Genomic DNA, 20,753 nt, shown 5'->3' on the forward strand with positions numbered 1-20,753 from the left:
TGACATTGGTGCTGATGCGGTTGCACACAATATGGTAGCATCCTCCAATGATGGAGACCTCGTTAGTCCGCAAGAGCTGGTGTAGTGGTGTAGGAAAGCTTATGGAAAAAAAAGGATTTACCCCATTAAGCTTTGCGCCTATTAATTAACTCATTTTGATATGGACTCTCTTGCCTACCCCCCTCGAAACTTATATGCGGGTGTGAGAGTGCGTGTGCACGAGAGAAATCGATACACATTTGGCAACTACCAATCAAAAACGAGACAAGGCATTTGGCAAGTGGAGACACATGCCAGCCAACGACACATGTGAAGTTTGGAGAAAGAAGAAGGCTATGTAGCTTTGCATGGATCAAGCCATGTAAATAACATATGTGATATATGTCTCGTCTCATGTAATTAAGTCTGCTAGAAACCTACACAACGAATGTCTTAATATCCTCTACAAAGTGAGGGCAAGGTAATAATCGGGTGTCTAGAGAGGGATATAAGAGGTCCTCATGGAGTATGTTGCTCCCTTCTAGTAGTGGGGGGGAAAAAAAAATAGTAGTGGAAAAAAAAAAAGAATGTGAATATATCTTTTGAAAATATAGCATACGCGTTAATTAGAGTAGATAAACCTGCCAGCTACGGCTGCCTTGGATGTGATTAATTATTCTAATCCTTCTTCAAAAATCCCTTAATACACTCCTCTGATTTCCCTCGCTCAATGTTTACCATCGCAATTTGGTTGAATGATGCTGGTTTAAGTAACTATTAATTTTTTTTAATCAGATGGGTTACCGACATATCAACTGCGCGGCCGTCTATGGCAATGAGAAAGAGGTAAACCGGATTAAGTAAAGAAAGCTGAAGTATATTACTAATTTGTGTTGATGGATGAACTAATCAACGCAGTTAATCAAATCCTGTTAGATTGGAGAAGCACTGCAAGAATGCTTCAAGGCTACTTATGGACCACTTCCAAGCTTTGGTAAATGGATTGCAAAACATATATTTTGCAATTAAGAATATAAAGCACAATACATTAACATATATAATTACAATTAAGAATGTATTAACACTTTTTTTTATAACTTTCATGGAATTAAAAAGCAAAAAAGAAAACAAAGACACACATGCATAGATTATGATGATGATTTTGCACCCTTGGATATAAAGGCTACGTGGCAAGCGATGGAGAGGTTACCAGGGATAGACAAGGTCAAGACCATAGGGATGAGCAACTTCAAGTGTGGAGAAGCTAGGGGTCCTCCTATCCTATGCCATGATTGTGCCAGGTGTGTGCCAAGTGGAGTGCCACCCTCTTTGGCAGCAATGCAAGCTTCAACGTTTTTGCACCTTCAAGGGCATCCACATTTCTGTGAGTATATTCCCATCCCTTTTGGTATCTGAGGAGTCATCACATGATGTAGCTAGATGGTTTTGATGGTTTGATTTAACTTTGAATCAAATCTAATCTGCTTTTTCTTGTTGTGTCGTTGAATGTGGATTTGTGAAACGTGCATGCATGATGGTGATATGCACGTGTGACTCAGTTAGTGAAAGTAGAAAAAAAGGGCATGAGGAAGGGGTTGCAAGTTGGGTGGTGGTATAGAAGGCTGTTGCGTGATGGTATAGAAGACTGTTGCATGATAAGTGTGTGCACGAAATAGAGGGTTTGAGGAGTGGGGTTAGAAGAGTGCTTAGTGATGGTGAAAAGGGAGATCAGGTGGGGTTAGAAATGTATATATGGTGGTGTGCGCACGTGTGATTGCATGATGGTGGTATGCACATGTGACTGAGTATAGTGAAAGTAGAAAAAAAGGGCGTGAGAAACGGGTTGGAAGGGTGTTGCATGATAAGTGTGTTCGCACTAAGTTTAGAAATGTATATATGGTGGTGTGTGCACATGTGATTACATGATGGTGGTGTGTGCACGTGTGATTACATGATGGTGGTATGCACATGTGATTGAGTACAATGAAAGTGGAAAAAAAGGGCATTGGAAGTTGGGTGGTGTTATAGAAGCGTGTTGCATGATAAGTCTGTTTGCACAAAATAGAGGGGAGGAGTGGTGTTAGAAGAGTGCTTAGTCATGGTGAAAAGGGGGTGATGGTTGGGTTAGAAATGTATATATGGTGGTGTGCACACGTGTGATTGAACATAATGGAAGATTGGGGGATGTGAATCATGTAGTTTTCTGAACCAGTGCTCACTGCTTAGAAAAGTTTTTGACTTTTATGATTGGAACAGGTTTTTCAGGCTGAAAAAATCTAGGGACGAGGCTGAAAAAAGCTAGGGACATTCCCCTACATTTTTACCTATGAGGGCATTGCCCAAGCGGCCTTGTATCAAGCCATCCCTGTCCATAATCTTCACAATCTCCTTTCCCTTATTATTATGAGTGCATGTCCTTCAAGATAATGGAAGGTAGGGAGATGTGAATCATGTGAAAGCTTGGTGTTATGGTGGATGGATTAATACTACCATGTGATCAACATTGAAGGTGGGTGTGTGATATTGGAAGATATATTAGTGATTATTGAGTAAAGATGGAAAATTGCAATATTATTATTGATGGATGGGGGAATTCAATTGAGTTAAAAAACTCTTTCAAAAAAAGAGTTTAAAAAAAGGAGAGAAAAAGAGAGACTTGTGTACGTTTGTTGGTGATGTGCATGTTAGGTAATAGATATGCATATTATAAATGTTAATTATGCATGATGCATAATTATCCTCCTCCTAATTTAATCCATTTAGCAGGTGAGATTGCTTAGAAACGAAGAGATGTGCAACGACTCTGGGCCTTACAAATCTGTGGAGGAGTTCTGGGATGGTGATTTGTAAACAAGCTTTAAAAATTGTATTGCGATGTAGATGGCACGAATAAATAAATGTCTTTATTTTTAAAAAAACACTTACTTCAATTTGCTCCTATGATACTTGGCAATATTAATGGTCATTAAGTGTTGTAAAATCTAGCCAAGATAAATAAATAAATGTCCTTTTTATCTTTTAAAAAAACTTGAATGGTCATTTTTCAAAATGAGTTTGCTACAAAAATAGAGGTATCTTCTTTTTTGGGGGGTAAACTTTTGAAGTATGCATTAGAAAAGAATTAAGGAAATTATTACAGAAAAGCTTTTGAACTTATGGCAACTCTTCTTAAGAAGTATACATGCTGTAATTTCTAGACAGCTTTGGGAAGGTCTACTATTGGGCCTATTTTTCTACTCCAACAAGCTTCATGGCGTATCCTAATGAAAGATTATGATGTGGGCTACATATGGCTGAGTGTACATATCATTTTCAGCCCAATATATGGAGTCTAAATGAAGGATTTTCAAGGGTCTTCATCGACTAGAAGGGCTGTCATAACAGTCCCACTCATACACTTTGGGCTTGAAGCTTTGTGGACTTGTATACATCCGGATTTTCATTGTATATGTGCTTTGGATGTACTTGAGAACTCTTAACCACTTCCCATTGATTACATTAGAGTCTCATACTTTGAGATTGTACATGTTATTGATTTTGAGGACAAAATCTTTGGGAAGGGATGGTTTGTAATAAAGTAGGAACTTTATTCAATAGGGTTAATAATGGGACAAGTCCATGTATAAAAGAGGGGACTTGGACCATGGTTGTAACTTTTGATGATCATTTTTAGAAATGGAAACTTATGTTTCTTGGAGCTCATGGCTTCTCTCTTGGCTTGTGGAAGGCTATTTCCATTCTCTTGGTGAGAGACTAAACACACTTAGGCATCATGTTTACATGGTGATTACTCATATTTTTCATGCATTACATCCCTTCATTCCAGATTCATGGGTCCGTGATGTATACTATAGTTATCCATCTAACCCGAGAAGATATTTGGTGAGCTTCATCATCAACGGTGTTTCCTTACACTTCCCATTTGATCCAGGTTTACTTGGAGCCATGGTTTTGGACTTTACATGGTTTGGATTTCTCTTTAATCCAAGTGGTTGTATGTTTGGCCTCATCTTCGACAGCATTCCACCTTTCTTTCCATTTGATCTCGTCGGGGCTCATGTGACTTTAGTATCGACATCGTGCGACTCATGTTTTTGCATCCATTTACCCTTGAGGGGTTTACCTAAAAATATGTAAGTATACCACATAAGTTCAAATGAAGGGGTTTTTTAATTCAAAATTTTAAGACAAACTTACATAAGTACATTTACATAAGGGGTTTAAAAATCGATTTTGAAAAAAAAACCGTAAGTCCATAAAGAAAAAGGGATCATTTTATTCATGAAAAATTCATAGGTAAGGGGTTTTTTAAATACCCCTTGAACGCATGTGATATATAGGGTTTCTTAGTAGTGCACCCCCCGAGCATTTACCATGGCATTAACACCTAGTTATGGTTGATTTTTAGCTTTTATATATAGCCTTTGCATATGTTTGTTTGTGCACGACCACCCTTTGATTTTGAGGATGAAATCATTGTAGGAGAGTATAGATTATAATAAAGTGATTTTAGGGTGCACATGCACATGGGGCATGGGCCTAGGCACATGGAGCTTAGGGCACATTTAGCATGGGTTTTGGGCATATGGGGCTTTGGGGACTGTAAAAGACATCAGCCCTAGGACTATTGTACCCTTTTGGACCTTTTTGAACATAATATACACTAACTTTCTTGGAGCTATTAGCTTCTTACACAAGCTTTCATGGCTTTCTTCATGAACTTATGGCTACTCGAGGCATCGAGGAGCAACTTGTGTGGACTCCAGCCATTGAGTCTAATTGTGAGGACTCTAACCATTGAGTTCTGCCCTATCCCTAGATCCCTTTCTTGTCATCCACACTAGGAGGGGACCAGCGTGTTATCCCTTCCCCTCTCACTCCCCTTACAGTTGAGGGGGAGAGTTGAGGGGGAGAGCTTAGGGAGGTGCCACATGGCCGAGCCCTCGGTCAACCATGTGGCAGTATGAATAGATTTAGTGTGAGAAATAGTACGGATAATACTATTATCCACACTAACCAGGAATTTCCCCTTGCTCGGCCACGTGGTAGCTCCGTGACGGGGAGAACGAGCACGCGAGTCACCAAACTAGTTTTATCATAGAAATAGATCTTATAAAATATTTAAAAAATAGATGTTTGGAAAGTGTGTGTTTAGCATTCACTCCAACATGTTCAACGATGGAATTCTGTGCATTTTGCCGTGAGGAGCATGACGCTCCCTCTCTATGTCGTCTCATCCACCCACCCACCCATCGGCCCCCAAAAAAATTATGAGGTCAACAGGGGCCTCAAAGCTCTGTGGATCTATGTAGCTATACTCTCTCTCTCTCTCTCTCTCTCTCTCTCTCTCTCTCTCTCTCTCTTTAGTGTTAGAATAAAGTTTTTCTCTAACCAGTGAAAAAAAGGATGACCTTGACACGCAACCCATTTTTATTGAACAAAGGCATAGGTTAACCAATTTTATAACTAACATTTCACAAAATTGGATCTTTAAATTCAAGGCTAGGCGAAATTACAACCAATTTTTCTCAATTTGAGCCGTGAAAATTACACCAAAGGAGAGTTTTTTTCTGACATTGGTGCTGATGCGGTTGCACACAACATGGTAGCATCCTCTAATGATGGAGACCTCGTTAGTCCGCAAGAGCTGGTGTAGTGGTGTAGGAAAGCTTATGGAAAAAAAAGGATTTACCCCATTAAGCTTTGCGCCTATTAATTAACTCATTTTGATATGGACTCTCTTGCCTAGACCCCTCGAAACTTATTTCCAACTTTACCCAAAAAGTGAGCGTGATATGGTACAATTTTCCTCCTTACATCTTGAAGATTATGCTCATCAATGGTGGAGGCACTTGATCAAACAAGGGAACACGCCATCAACTTGGGAAGGATTGAAGCGGGAGATGAACTTGGCCTTCATTTCACCCTTAGTGCTCGACCGATACCATGAAGAATGGTATGAGCTTTCTCAAAAGGGGATGATGGTGAGAGGTTACATCAAGAGATTTTTGAAGCTTTCAATGTACGTGGAAGGCTTGAGTAAAGACATGAAGATGAAAAAGTTTGTGCATGGGCTTGAACACTTCATCAAGGCGGATGTGTCGGCTCAAAGGCCTAGCTCTCTCAAAGAAGCTATGAGGTTAGCCGAACTCTATGAGCCAAAGTACAAGAGGTCTCAGCCCATGACCTTCACCAAAGACACACTCAAACCAACCACTACTTCTTACAATTTTGGGAAAGGTCCTACCTCTACATTACCATCCTCTAATCCAAGAACTCCTACATCATTTGGGGGTGGACAGCCAAAGAATGGGATACATCAATTTGATGCCAAAAAGAGTAGTGACTTCATGAAGAAGAAGCCCTTTCAACCCTTCAAGAAGACTCAAAGAATGGATAATCCAAAGATTGAGGAGTTGAGAAGCAAAGGGCTATGTTTCAAGTGCAAAGAGAGGTGGTCACCCGGGCATGTGTGCAAATCAAAGAAGATTGTGGCCACTATGATCCTCATGGATGAGGAAGAGAACAAGGATGACTCTCATGACATTGAGGAATGGGAGGATTGCAATGAAGAAGCACATGAGGAGACACTTGAAGACCATTCTTTCATCACGGAGGATGGTGAGTTTCCGTTTGATCCGGGAGGTGGAGTTAAGGAAAGCCTTGTGGACGGAGACATGCCTACCAATGCAGAAATTTCAGCTTGCATATGCTCTATCTCACAAGAGTTGTTGGCGGGTTGCAAGAACCCAAGCACACTAAGGTTGGTGGGGACCATCAATGGGAGGGTTGCACATATTCTTGTGGATTCCGGGAGCACTCATAGCTTCATCAACTCTAAATCCATCAACTCTCTCAAACTCAACACAAAGAAGACACCTACAACGTTCCAAGTGCAAGTGGCAAATGGGGAAAGTGAGAAGACTAGCTTGGTTTGCCCTTCTACAAAAGTGGTTTTATCCTCTTCATACACTTGGGAAGGTGATTTGGTGGTTTTGGATATGGGTCCCATCGACATTATCATGGGGTGTGATTGGTTGGCTTCACTTGGTGACATTCACATGAACCTTCAACAAGGTTTCATGAGCTTTCTACATCATGGGCAACAAGTGGTACTTGCTGCAAATGCACCTAAGAAGCTCTCTTTGATCACTCCAAGGCGACTCAAGAAAGAGATTAAGGCTTTTGGCACTATCTATGTGTTACATGTTACCCAAGAGGGGATGGAAGGCAGTGGACAGCACATAGATGAGGAAATGGCAACTCTTCTTAAGAAGTATACATGCTGTAATTTCTAGACAGCTTTGGGAAGGTCTACTATTGGGCCTATTTTTCTACTCCAACAAGCTTCATGGCGTATCCTAATGAAAGATTATGATGTGGGCTACATATGGCTGAGTGTACATATCATTTTCAGCCCAATATATGGAGTCTAAATGAAGGATTTTCAAGGGTCTTCATCGACTAGAAGGGCTGTCATAACAGTCCCACTCATACACTTTGGGCTTGAAGCTTTGTGGACTTGTATACATCCGGATTTTCATTGTATATGTGCTTTGGATGTACTTGAGAACTCTTAACCACTTCCCATTGATTACATTAGAGTCTCATACTTTGAGATTGTACATGTTATTGATTTTGAGGACAAAATCTTTGGGAAGGGATGGTTTGTAATAAAGTAGGAACTTTATTCAATAGGGTTAATAATGGGACAAGTCCATGTATAAAAGAGGGGACTTGGACCATGGTTGTAACTTTTGATGATCATTTTTAGAAATGGAAACTTATGTTTCTTGGAGCTCATGGCTTCTCTCTTGGCTTGTGGAAGGCTATTTCCATTCTCTTGGTGAGAGACTAAACACACTTAGGCATCATGTTTACATGGTGATTACTCATATTTTTCATGCATTACATCCCTTCATTCCAGATTCATGGGTCCGTGATGTATACTATAGTTATCCATCTAACCCGAGAAGATATTTGGTGAGCTTCATCATCAACGGTGTTTCCTTACACTTCCCATTTGATCCAGGTTTACTTGGAGCCATGGTTTTGGACTTTACATGGTTTGGATTTCTCTTTAATCCAAGTGGTTGTATGTTTGGCCTCATCTTCGACAGCATTCCACCTTTCTTTCCATTTGATCTCGTCGGGGCTCATGTGACTTTAGTATCGACATCGTGCGACTCATGTTTTTGCATCTATTTACCCTTGAGGGGTTTACCTAAAAATATGTAAGTATACCACATAAGTTCAAATGAAGGGGTTTTTTAATTCAAAATTTTAAGACAAACTTACATAAGTACATTTACATAAGGGGTTTAAAAATCGATTTTGAAAAAAAAACCGTAAGTCCATAAAGAAAAAGGGATCATTTTATTCATGAAAAATTCATAGGTAAGGGGTTTTTTAAATACCCCTTGAACGCATGTGATATATAGGGTTTCTTAGTAGTGCACCCCCCGAGCATTTACCATGGCATTAACACCTAGTTATGGTTGATTTTTAGCTTTTATATATAGCCTTTGCATATGTTTGTTTGTGCACGACCACCCTTTGATTTTGAGGATGAAATCATTGTAGGAGAGTATAGATTATAATAAAGTGATTTTAGGGTGCACATGCACATGGGGCATGGGCCTAGGCACATGGAGCTTAGGGCACATTTAGCATGGGTTTTGGGCATATGGGGCTTTGGGGACTGTAAAAGACATCAGCCCTAGGACTATTGTACCCTTTTGGACCTTTTTGAACATAATATACACTAACTTTCTTGGAGCTATTAGCTTCTTACACAAGCTTTCATGGCTTTCTTCATGAACTTATGGCTACTCGAGGCATCGAGGAGCAACTTGTGTGGACTCCAGCCATTGAGTCTAATTGTGAGGACTCTAACCATTGAGTTCTGCCCTATCCCTAGATCCCTTTCTTGTCATCCACACTAGGAGGGGACCAGCGTGTTATCCCTTCCCCTCTCACTCCCCTTACAGTTGAGGGGGAGAGTTGAGGGGGAGAGCTTAGGGAGGTGCCACATGGCCGAGCCCTCGGTCAACCATGTGGCAGTATGAATAGATTTAGTGTGAGAAATAGTATGGATAATACTATTATCCACACTAACCAGGAATTTCCCCTTGCTCGGCCACGTGGTAGCTCCGTGACGGGGAGAACGAGCACGCGAGTCACCAAACTAGTTTTATCATAGAAATAGATCTTATAAAATATTTAAAAAATAGATGTTTGGAAAGTGTGTGTTTAGCATTCACTCCAACATGTTCAACGATGGAATTCTGTGCATTTTGCCGTGAGGAGCATGACGCTCCCTCTCTATGTCGTCTCATCCACCCACCCACCCATCGGCCCCCAAAAAAATTATGAGGTCAAGAGGGGCCTCAAAGCTCTGCAGATCTATGTAGCTATACTCTCTCTCTCTCTCTCTCTCTCTCTCTCTCTCTCTCTCTCTCTCTCTCTCCCTTATTAGTGTTAGAATAAAGTTTTTCTCTAACCAGTGAAAAAAAGTATGACCTTGACATGCAACCGATTTTTATTAAACAAAGGCATAGGTTAACCAATTTTATAACTAAAATTTCACAAAATTAAATCTTTAAACTCAAGACTAGGCGAAATTACAACCGATTTTTCTCAATTTGAGCCGTAAAAATTACACCAAAGGAGAGTTTTTTTTTGACATTGGTGCTGATGCGGTTGCACACAATATGGTAGCATCCTCCAATGATGGAGACCTCGTTAGTCCGCAAGAGCTGGTGTAGTGGTGTAGGAAAGCTTATGGAAAAAAAAGGATTTACCCCATTAAGCTTTGCGCCTATTAATTAACTCATTTTGATATGGACTCTCTTGCCTACCCCCCTCGAAACTTATATGCGGGTGTGAGAGTGCGTGTGCACGAGAGAAATCGATACACATTTGGCAACTACCAATCAAAAACGAGACAAGGCATTTGGCAAGTGGAGACACATGCCAGCCAACGACACATGTGAAGTTTGGAGAAAGAAGAAGGCTATGTAGCTTTGCATGGATCAAGCCATGTAAATAACATATGTGATATATGTCTCGTCTCATGTAATTAAGTCTGCTAGAAACCTACACAACGAATGTCTTAATATCCTCTACAAAGTGAGGGCAAGGTAATAATCGGGTGTCTAGAGAGGGATATAAGAGGTCCTCATGGAGTATGTTGCTCCCTTCTAGTAGTGGGGGGGAAAAAAAAATAGTAGTGGAAAAAAAAAAAGAATGTGAATATATCTTTTGAAAATATAGCATACGCGTTAATTAGAGTAGATAAACCTGCCAGCTACGGCTGCCTTGGATGTGATTAATTATTCTAATCCTTCTTCAAAAATCCCTTAATACACTCCTCTGATTTCCCTCGCTCAATGTTTACCATCGCAATTTGGTTGAATGATGCTGGTTTAAGTAACTATTAATTTTTTTTAATCAGATGGGTTACCGACATATCAACTGCGCGGCCGTCTATGGCAATGAGAAAGAGGTAAACCGGATTAAGTAAAAAAAGCTGAAGTATATTACTAATTTGTGTTGATAGATGAACTAATCAACGCAGTTAATCAAATCCTGTTAGATTGGAGAAGCACTGCAAGAATGCTTCAAGGCTACTTATGGACCACTTCCAAGCTTTGGTAAATGGATTGCAAAACATATATTTTGCAATTAAGAATATAAAGCACAATACATTAACATATATAATTACAATTAAGAATGTATTAACACTTTTTTTTATAACTTTCATGGAATTAAAAAGCAAAAAAGAAAACAAAGACACACATGCATAGATTATGATGATGATTTTGCACCCTTGGATATAAAGGCTACGTGGCAAGCGATGGAGAGGTTACCAGGGATAGACAAGGTCAAGACCATAGGGATGAGCAACTTCAAGTGTGGAGAAGCTAGGGGTCCTCCTATCCTATGCCATGATTGTGCCAGGTGTGTGCCAAGTGGAGTGCCACCCTCTTTGGCAGCAATGCAAGCTTCAACGTTTTTGCACCTTCAAGGGCATCCACATTTCTGTGAGTATATTCCCATCCCTTTTGGTATCTGAGGAGTCATCACATGATGTAGCTAGATGGTTTTGATGGTTTGATTTAACTTTGAATCAAATCTAATCTGCTTTTTCTTGTTGTGTCGTTGAATGTGGATTTGTGAAACGTGCATGCATGATGGTGATATGCACGTGTGACTCAGTTAGTGAAAGTAGAAAAAAAGGGCATGAGGAAGGGGTTGCAAGTTGGGTGGTGGTATAGAAGGCTGTTGCGTGATGGTATAGAAGACTGTTGCATGATAAGTGTGTGCACGAAATAGAGGGTTTGAGGAGTGGGGTTAGAAGAGTGCTTAGTGATGGTGAAAAGGGAGATCAGGTGGGGTTAGAAATGTATATATGGTGGTGTGCGCACGTGTGATTGCATGATGGTGGTATGCACATGTGACTGAGTATAGTGAAAGTAGAAAAAAAGGGCGTGAGAAACGGGTTGGAAGGGTGTTGCATGATAAGTGTGTTCGCACTAAGTTTAGAAATGTATATATGGTGGTGTGTGCACATGTGATTACATGATGGTGGTGTGTGCACGTGTGATTACATGATGGTGGTATGCACATGTGATTGAGTACAATGAAAGTGGAAAAAAAGGGCATTGGAAGTTGGGTGGTGTTATAGAAGCGTGTTGCATGATAAGTCTGTTTGCACAAAATAGAGGGGAGGAGTGGTGTTAGAAGAGTGCTTAGTCATGGTGAAAAGGGGGTGATGGTTGGGTTAGAAATGTATATATGGTGGTGTGCACACGTGTGATTGAACATAATGGAAGATTGGGGGATGTGAATCATGTAGTTTTCTGAACCAGTGCTCACTGCTTAGAAAAGTTTTTGACTTTTATGATTGGAACAGGTTTTTCAGGCTGAAAAAATCTAGGGACGAGGCTGAAAAAAGCTAGGGACATTCCCCTACATTTTTACCTATGAGGGCATTGCCCAAGCGGCCTTGTATCAAGCCATCCCTGTCCATAATCTTCACAATCTCCTTTCCCTTATTATTATGAGTGCATGTCCTTCAAGATAATGGAAGGTAGGGAGATGTGAATCATGTGAAAGCTTGGTGTTATGGTGGATGGATTAATACTACCATGTGATCAACATTGAAGGTGGGTGTGTGATATTGGAAGATATATTAGTGATTATTGAGTAAAGATGGAAAATTGCAATATTATTATTGATGGATGGGGGAATTCAATTGAGTTAAAAAACTCTTTCAAAAAAAGAGTTTAAAAAAAGGAGAGAAAAAGAGAGACTTGTGTACGTTTGTTGGTGATGTGCATGTTAGGTAATAGATATGCATATTATAAATGTTAATTATGCATGATGCATAATTATCCTCCTCCTAATTTAATCCATTTAGCAGGTGAGATTGCTTAGAAACGAAGAGATGTGCAACGACTCTGGGCCTTACAAATCTGTGGAGGAGTTCTGGGATGGTGATTTGTAAACAAGCTTTAAAAATTGTATTGCGATGTAGATGGCACGAATAAATAAATGTCTTTATTTTTAAAAAAACACTTACTTCAATTTGCTCCTATGATACTTGGCAATATTAATGGTCATTAAGTGTTGTAAAATCTAGCCAAGATAAATAAATAAATGTCCTTTTTATCTTTTAAAAAAACTTGAATGGTCATTTTTCAAAATGAGTTTGCTACAAAAATAGAGGTATCTTCTTTTTTGGGGGGTAAACTTTTGAAGTATGCATTAGAAAAGAATTAAGGAAATTATTACAGAAAAGCTTTTGAACTTATGGCTACTCGAGGCATCGAGGAGCAACTTGTGTGGACTCCAGCCATTGAGTCTAATTGTGAGGACTCTAACCATTGAGTTCTTCCCTATCCCTAGATCCCTTTCTTGTAATCCACACTAGGAGGGGACCAGCGTGTTATCGCTTCCCCTCTCACTCCCCTTATAGTTGAGGGGGAGAGCTTAGGGAAGTGCCACATGGCCGAGCCCTCGGTCAACCATGTGGCAATAAAAAATAGATTTAGTGTGAGAAATAGTATGGATAATACTATTATCCACACTAACCAAGAATTTCCCCTTGCTCGGCCACGTGGTGGCTCCGTGGACGGGGAGAACGCGCACGTGAGTCACCAAACTAGTTTTATCATAGAAATAGATCTTATAAAATATTTAAAAAATAGATGTTTGAAAAGTGTGTGTTTGGCATTCACTCCAACATGTTCAACGATGGAATTCTATGCATTTTGCCCCATGAGGAGCATGGCGCTCCCTCTCTATGTCGTCTCATCCACCCACCCACCCATCGGCCCCCAAAAAAATTATGAGGTCAACAGGGGCCTCAAAGCTCTGTGGATCTATGTAGCTATACTCTCTCTCTCTCTCTCTCTCTCTCTCTCTCTCTCTCTCTCTCTCTCTTTAGTGTTAGAATAAAGTTTTTCTCTAACCAGTGAAAAAAAGGATGACCTTGACACGCAACCCATTTTTATTGAACAAAGGCATAGGTTAACCAATTTTATAACTAACATTTCACAAAATTGGATCTTTAAATTCAAGGCTAGGCGAAATTACAACCAATTTTTCTCAATTTGAGCCGTGAAAATTACACCAAAGGAGAGTTTTTTTCTGACATTGGTGCTGATGCGGTTGCACACAACATGGTAGCATCCTCTAATGATGGAGACCTCGTTAGTCCGCAAGAGCTGGTGTAGTGGTGTAGGAAAGCTTATGGAAAAAAAAGGATTTACCCCATTAAGCTTTGCGCCTATTAATTAACTCATTTTGATATGGACTCTCTTGCCTAGACCCCTCGAAACTTATTTCCAACTTTACCCAAAAAGTGAGCGTGATATGGTACAATTTTCCTCCTTACATCTTGAAGATTATGCTCATCAATGGTGGAGGCACTTGATCAAACAAGGGAACACGCCATCAACTTGGGAAGGATTGAAGCGGGAGATGAACTTGGCCTTCATTTCACCCTTAGTGCTCGACCGATACCATGAAGAATGGTATGAGCTTTCTCAAAAGGGGATGATGGTGAGAGGTTACATCAAGAGATTTTTGAAGCTTTCAATGTACGTGGAAGGCTTGAGTAAAGACATGAAGATGAAAAAGTTTGTGCATGGGCTTGAACACTTCATCAAGGCGGATGTGTCAGCTCAAAGGCCTAGCTCTCTCAAAGAAGCTATGAGGTTAGCCGAACTCTATGAGCCAAAGTACAAGAGGTCTCAGCCCATGACCTTCACCAAAGACACACTCAAACCAACCACTACTTCTTACAATTTTGGGAAAGGTCCTACCTCTACATTACCATCCTCTAATCCAAGAACTCCTACATCATTTGGGGGTGGACAGCCAAAGAATGGGATACATCAATTTGATGCCAAAAAGAGTAGTGACTTCATGAAGAAGAAGCCCTTTCAACCCTTCAAGAAGACTCAAAGAATGGATAATCCAAAGATTGAGGAGTTGAGAAGCAAAGGGCTATGTTTCAAGTGCAAAGAGAGGTGGTCACCCGGGCATGTGTGCAAATCAAAGAAGATTGTGGCCACTATGATCCTCATGGATGAGGAAGAGAACAAGGATGACTCTCATGACATTGAGGAATGGGAGGATTGCAATGAAGAAGCACATGAGGAGACACTTGAAGACCATTCTTTCATCACGGAGGATGGTGAGTTTCCGTTTGATCCGGGAGGTGGAGTTAAGGAAAGCCTTGTGGACGGAGACATGCCTACCAATGCAGAAATTTCAGCTTGCATATGCTCTATCTCACAAGAGTTGTTGGCGGGTTGCAAGAACCCAAGCACACTAAGGTTGGTGGGGACCATCAATGGGAGGGTTGCACATATTCTTGTGGATTCCGGGAGCACTCATAGCTTCATCAACTCTAAATCCATCAACTCTCTCAAACTCAACACAAAGAAGACACCTACAACGTTCCAAGTGCAAGTGGCAAATGGGGAAAGTGAGAAGACTAGCTTGGTTTGCCCTTCTACAAAAGTGGTTTTATCCTCTTCATACACTTGGGAAGGTGATTTGGTGGTTTTGGATATGGGTCCCATCGACATTGTCATGGGGTGTGATTGGTTGGCTTCACTTGGTGACATTCACATGAACCTTCAACAAGGTTTCATGAGCTTTCTACATCATGGGCAACAAGTGGTACTTGCTGCAAATGCACCTAAGAAGCTCTCTTTGATCACTCCAAGGCGACTCAAGAAAGAGATTAAGGCTTTTGGCACTATCTATGTGTTACATGTTACCCAAGAGGGGATGGAAGGCAGTGGACAGCACATAGATGAGGAAATGGCAACTCTTCTTAAGAAGTATACATGCTGTAATTTCTAGACAGCTTTGGGAAGGTCTACTATTGGGCCTATTTTTCTACTCCAACAAGCTTCATGGCGTATCCTAATGAAAGATTATGATGTGGGCTACATATGGCTGAGTGTACATATCATTTTCAGCCCAATATATGGAGTCTAAATGAAGGATTTTCAAGGGTCTTCATCGACTAGAAGGGCTGTCATAACAGTCCCACTCATACACTTTGGGCTTGAAGCTTTGTGGACTTGTATACATCCGGATTTTCATTGTATATGTGCTTTGGATGTACTTGAGAACTCTTAACCACTTCCCATTGATTACATTAGAGTCTCATACTTTGAGATTGTACATGTTATTGATTTTGAGGACAAAATCTTTGGGAAGGGATGGTTTGTAATAAAGTAGGAACTTTATTCAATAGGGTTAATAATGGGACAAGTCCATGTATAAAAGAGGGGACTTGGACCATGGTTGTAACTTTTGATGATCATTTTTAGAAATGGAAACTTATGTTTCTTGGAGCTCATGGCTTCTCTCTTGGCTTGTGGAAGGCTATTTCCATTCTCTTGGTGAGAGACTAAACACACTTAGGCATCATGTTTACATGGTGATTACTCATATTTTTCATGCATTACATCCCTTCATTCCAGATTCATGGGTCCGTGATGTATACTATAGTTATCCATCTAACCCGAGAAGATATTTGGTGAGCTTCATCATCAACGGTGTTTCCTTACACTTCCCATTTGATCCAGGTTTACTTGGAGCCATGGTTTTGGACTTTACATGGTTTGGATTTCTCTTTAATCCAAGTGGTTGTATGTTTGGCCTCATCTTCGACAGCATTCCACCTTTCTTTCCATTTGATCTCGTCGGGGCTCATGTGACTTTAGTATCGACATCGTGCGACTCATGTTTTTGCATCCATTTACCCTTGAGGGGTTTACCTAAAAATATGTAAGTATACCACATAAGTTCAAATGAAGGGGTTTTTTAATTCAAAATTTTAAGACAAACTTACATAAGTACATTTACATAAGGGGTTTAAAAATCGATTTTGAAAAAAAAACCGTAAGTCCATAAAGAAAAAGGGATCATTTTATTCATGAAAAATTCATAGGTAAGGGGTTTTTTAAATACCCCTTGAACGCATGTGATATATAGGGTTTCTTAGTAGTGCACCCCCCGAGCATTTACCATGGCATTAACACCTAGTTATGGTTGATTTTTAGCTTTTATATATAGCCTTTGCATATGTTTGTTTGTGCACGACCACCCTTTGATTTTGAGGATGAAATCATTGTAGGAGAGTATAGATTATAATAAAGTGATTTTAGGGTGCACATGCACATGGGGCATGGGCCTAGGCACATGGAGCTTAGGGCACATTTAGCATGGGTTTTGGGCATATGGGGCTTTGGGGACTGTAAAAGACATCAGCCCTAGGACTATTGTACCCTTTTGGACCTTTTTGAACATAATATACACTAACTTTCTTGGAGCTATTAGCTTCTTACACAAGCTTTCATGGCTTTCTTCATGAACTTATGGCTACTCGAGGCATCGAGGAGCAACTTGTGTGGACTCCAGCCATTGAGTCTAATTGTGAGGACTCTAACCATTGAGTTCTGCCCTATCCCTAGATCCCTTTCTTGTCATCCACACTAGGAGGGGACCAGCGTGTTATCCCTTCCCCTCTCACTCCCCTTACAGTTGAGGGGGAGAGTTGAGGGGGAGAGCTTAGGGAGGTGCCACATGGCCGAGCCCTCGGTCAACCATGTGGCAGTATGAATAGATTTAGTGTGAGAAATAGTATGGATAATACTATTATCCACACTAACCAGGAATTTCCCCTTGCTCGGCCACGTGGTAGCTCCGTGACGGGGAGAACGAGCACGCGAGTCACCAAACTAGTTTTATCATAGAAATAGATCTTATAAAATATTTAAAAAATAGATGTTTGGAAAGTGTGTGTTTAGCATTCACTCCAACATGTTCAACGATGGAATTCTGTGCATTTTGCCGTGAGGAGCATGACGCTCCCTCTCTATGTCGTCTCATCCACCCACCCACCCATTGGCCCCCAAAAAAATTATGAGGTCAAGAGGGGCCTCAAAGCTCTGCAGATCTATGTAGCTATACTCTCTCTCTCTCTCTCTCTCTCTCTCTCTCTCTCTCTCTCTCTCTCTCTCTCCCTTATTAGTGTTAGAATAAAGTTTTTCTCTAACCAGTGAAAAAAAGTATGACCTTGACATGCAACCGATTTTTATTAAACAAAGGCATAGGTTAACCAATTTTATAACTAAAATTTCACAAAATTAAATCTTTAAACTCAAGACTAGGCGAAATTACAACCGATTTTTCTCAATTTGAGCCGTAAAAATTACACCAAAGGAGAGTTTTTTTTTGACATTGGTGCTGATGCGGTTGCACACAATATGGTAGCATCCTCCAATGATGGAGACCTCGTTAGTCCGCAAGAGCTGGTGTAGTGGTGTAGGAAAGCTTATGGAAAAAAAAGGATTTACCCCATTAAGCTTTGCGCCTATTAATTAACTCATTTTGATATGGACTCTCTTGCCTACCCCCCTCGAAACTTATATGCGGGTGTGAGAGTGCGTGTGCACGAGAGAAATCGATACACATTTGGCAACTACCAATCAAAAACGAGACAAGGCATTTGGCAAGTGGAGACACATGCCAGCCAACGACACATGTGAAGTTTGGAGAAAGAAGAAGGCTATGTAGCTTTGCATGGATCAAGCCATGTAAATAACATATGTGATATATGTCTCGTCTCATGTAATTAAGTCTGCTAGAAACCTACACAACGAATGTCTTAATATCCTCTACAAAGTGAGGGCAAGGTAATAATCGGGTGTCTAGAGAGGGATATAAGAGGTCCTCATGGAGTATGTTGCTCCCTTCTAGTAGTGGGGGGGAAAAAAAAATAGTAGTGGAAAAAAAAAAGAATGTGAATATATCTTTTGAAAATATAGCATACGCGTTAATTAGAGTAGATAAACCTGCCAGCTACGGCTGCCTTGGATGTGATTAATTATTCTAATCCTTCTTCAAAAATCCCTTAATACACTCCTCTGATTTCCCTCGCTCAATGTTTACCATCGCAATTTGGTTGAATGATGCTGGTTTAAGTAACTATTAATTTTTTTTAATCAGATGGGTTACCGACATATCAACTGCGCGGCCGTCTATGGCAATGAGAAAGAGGTAAACCGGATTAAGTAAAGAAAGCTGAAGTATATTACTAATTTGTGTTGATGGATGAACTAATCAACGCAGTTAATCAAATCCTGTTAGATTGGAGAAGCACTGCAAGAATGCTTCAAGGCTACTTATGGACCACTTCCAAGCTTTGGTAAATGGATTGCAAAACATATATTTTGCAATTAAGAATATAAAGCACAATACATTAACATATATAATTACAATTAAGAATGTATTAACACTTTTTTTTATAACTTTCATGGAATTAAAAAGCAAAAAAGAAAACAAAGACACACATGCATAGATTATGATGATGATTTTGCACCCTTGGATATAAAGGCTACGTGGCAAGCGATGGAGAGGTTACCAGGGATAGACAAGGTCAAGACCATAGGGATGAGCAACTTCAAGTGTGGAGAAGCTAGGGGTCCTCCTATCCTATGCCATGATTGTGCCAGGTGTGTGCCAAGTGGAGTGCCACCCTCTTTGGCAGCAATGCAAGCTTCAACGTTTTTGCACCTTCAAGGGCATCCACATTTCTGTGAGTATATTCCCATCCCTTTTGGTATCTGAGGAGTCATCACATGATGTAGCTAGATGGTTTTGATGGTTTGATTTAACTTTGAATCAAATCTAATCTGCTTTTTCTTGTTGTGTCGTTGAATGTGGATTTGTGAAACGTGCATGCATGATGGTGATATGCACGTGTGACTCAGTTAGTGAAAGTAGAAAAAAAGGGCATGAGGAAGGGGTTGCAAGTTGGGTGGTGGTATAGAAGGCTGTTGCGTGATGGTATAGAAGACTGTTGCATGATAAGTGTGTGCACGAAATAGAGGGTTTGAGGAGTGGGGTTAGAAGAGTGCTTAGTGATGGTGAAAAGGGAGATCAGGTGGGGTTAGAAATGTATATATGGTGGTGTGCGCACGTGTGATTGCATGATGGTGGTATGCACATGTGACTGAGTATAGTGAAAGTAGAAAAAAAGGGCGTGAGAAACGGGTTGGAAGGGTGTTGCATGATAAGTGTGTTCGCACTAAGTTTAGAAATGTATATATGGTGGTGTGTGCACATGTGATTACATGATGGTGGTGTGTGCACGTGTGATTACATGATGGTGGTATGCACATGTGATTGAGTACAATGAAAGTGGAAAAAAAGGGCATTGGAAGTTGGGTGGTGTTATAGAAGCGTGTTGCATGATAAGTCTGTTTGCACAAAATAGAGGGGAGGAGTGGTGTTAGAAGAGTGCTTAGTCATGGTGAAAAGGGGGTGATGGTTGGGTTAGAAATGTATATATGGTGGTGTGCACACGTGTGATTGAACATAATGGAAGATTGGGGGATGTGAATCATGTAGTTTTCTGAACCAGTGCTCACTGCTTAGAAAAGTTTTTGACTTTTATGATTGGAACAGGTTTTTCAGGCTGAAAAAATCTAGGGACGAGGCTGAAAAAAGCTAGGGACATTCCCCTACATTTTTACCTATGAGGGCATTGCCCAAGCGGCCTTGTATCAAGCCATCCCTGTCCATAATCTTCACAATCTCCTTTCCCTTATTATTATGAGTGCATGTCCTTCAAGATAATGGAAGGTAGGGAGATGTGAATCATGTGAAAGCTTGGTGTTATGGTGGATGGATTAATACTACCATGTGATCAACATTGAAGGTGGGTGTGTGATATTGGAAGATATATTAGTGATTATTGAGTAAAGATGGAAAATTGCAATATTATTATTGATGGATGGGGGAATTCAATTGAGTTAAAAAACTCTTTCAAAAAAAGAGTTTAAAAAAAGGAGAGAAAAAGAGAGACTTGTGTACGTTTGTTGGTGATGTGCATGTTAGGTAATAGATATGCATATTATAAATGTTAATTATGCATGATGCATAATTATCCTCCTCCTAATTTAATCCATTTAGCAGGTGAGATTGCTTAGAAACGAAGAGATGTGCAACGACTCTGGGCCTTACAAATCTGTGGAGGAGTTCTGGGATGGTGATTTGTAAACAAGCTTTAAAAATTGTATTGCGATGTAGATGGCACGAATAAATAAATGTCTTTATTTTTAAAAAAACACTTACTTCAATTTGCTCCTATGATACTTGGCAATATTAATGGTCATTAAGTGTTGTAAAATCTAGCCAAGATAAATAAATAAATGTCCTTTTTATCTTTTAAAAAA

The 20,753-nt window shown here is 40.2% G+C and overlaps 3 pseudogenes; all 3 read left to right on the top strand.

Annotated features, from left to right (window-relative positions):
• The first annotated feature begins 774 nt into the window (after positions 1 to 774).
• LOC147608901 (NADPH-dependent aldo-keto reductase, chloroplastic-like) lies at positions 775 to 1,429 on the top strand (annotated as a pseudogene).
• A 9,006-nt stretch (positions 1,430 to 10,435) lies between these two features.
• On the top strand, positions 10,436 to 11,090 carry LOC147608902 (NADPH-dependent aldo-keto reductase, chloroplastic-like; annotated as a pseudogene).
• Positions 11,091 to 18,522: 7,432 nt separating this feature from the next.
• LOC147608903 (NADPH-dependent aldo-keto reductase, chloroplastic-like) lies at positions 18,523 to 19,177 on the top strand (annotated as a pseudogene).
• Positions 19,178 to 20,753: the final 1,576 nt, after the last annotated feature.

This window comes from Cibotium barometz, chromosome 52 (assembly GCF_041138505.1).
Source record: "Cibotium barometz isolate CiBa-2024 chromosome 52, ASM4113850v1, whole genome shotgun sequence".
Taxonomy (NCBI): Eukaryota; Viridiplantae; Streptophyta; class Polypodiopsida; order Cyatheales; family Cibotiaceae; genus Cibotium; species Cibotium barometz.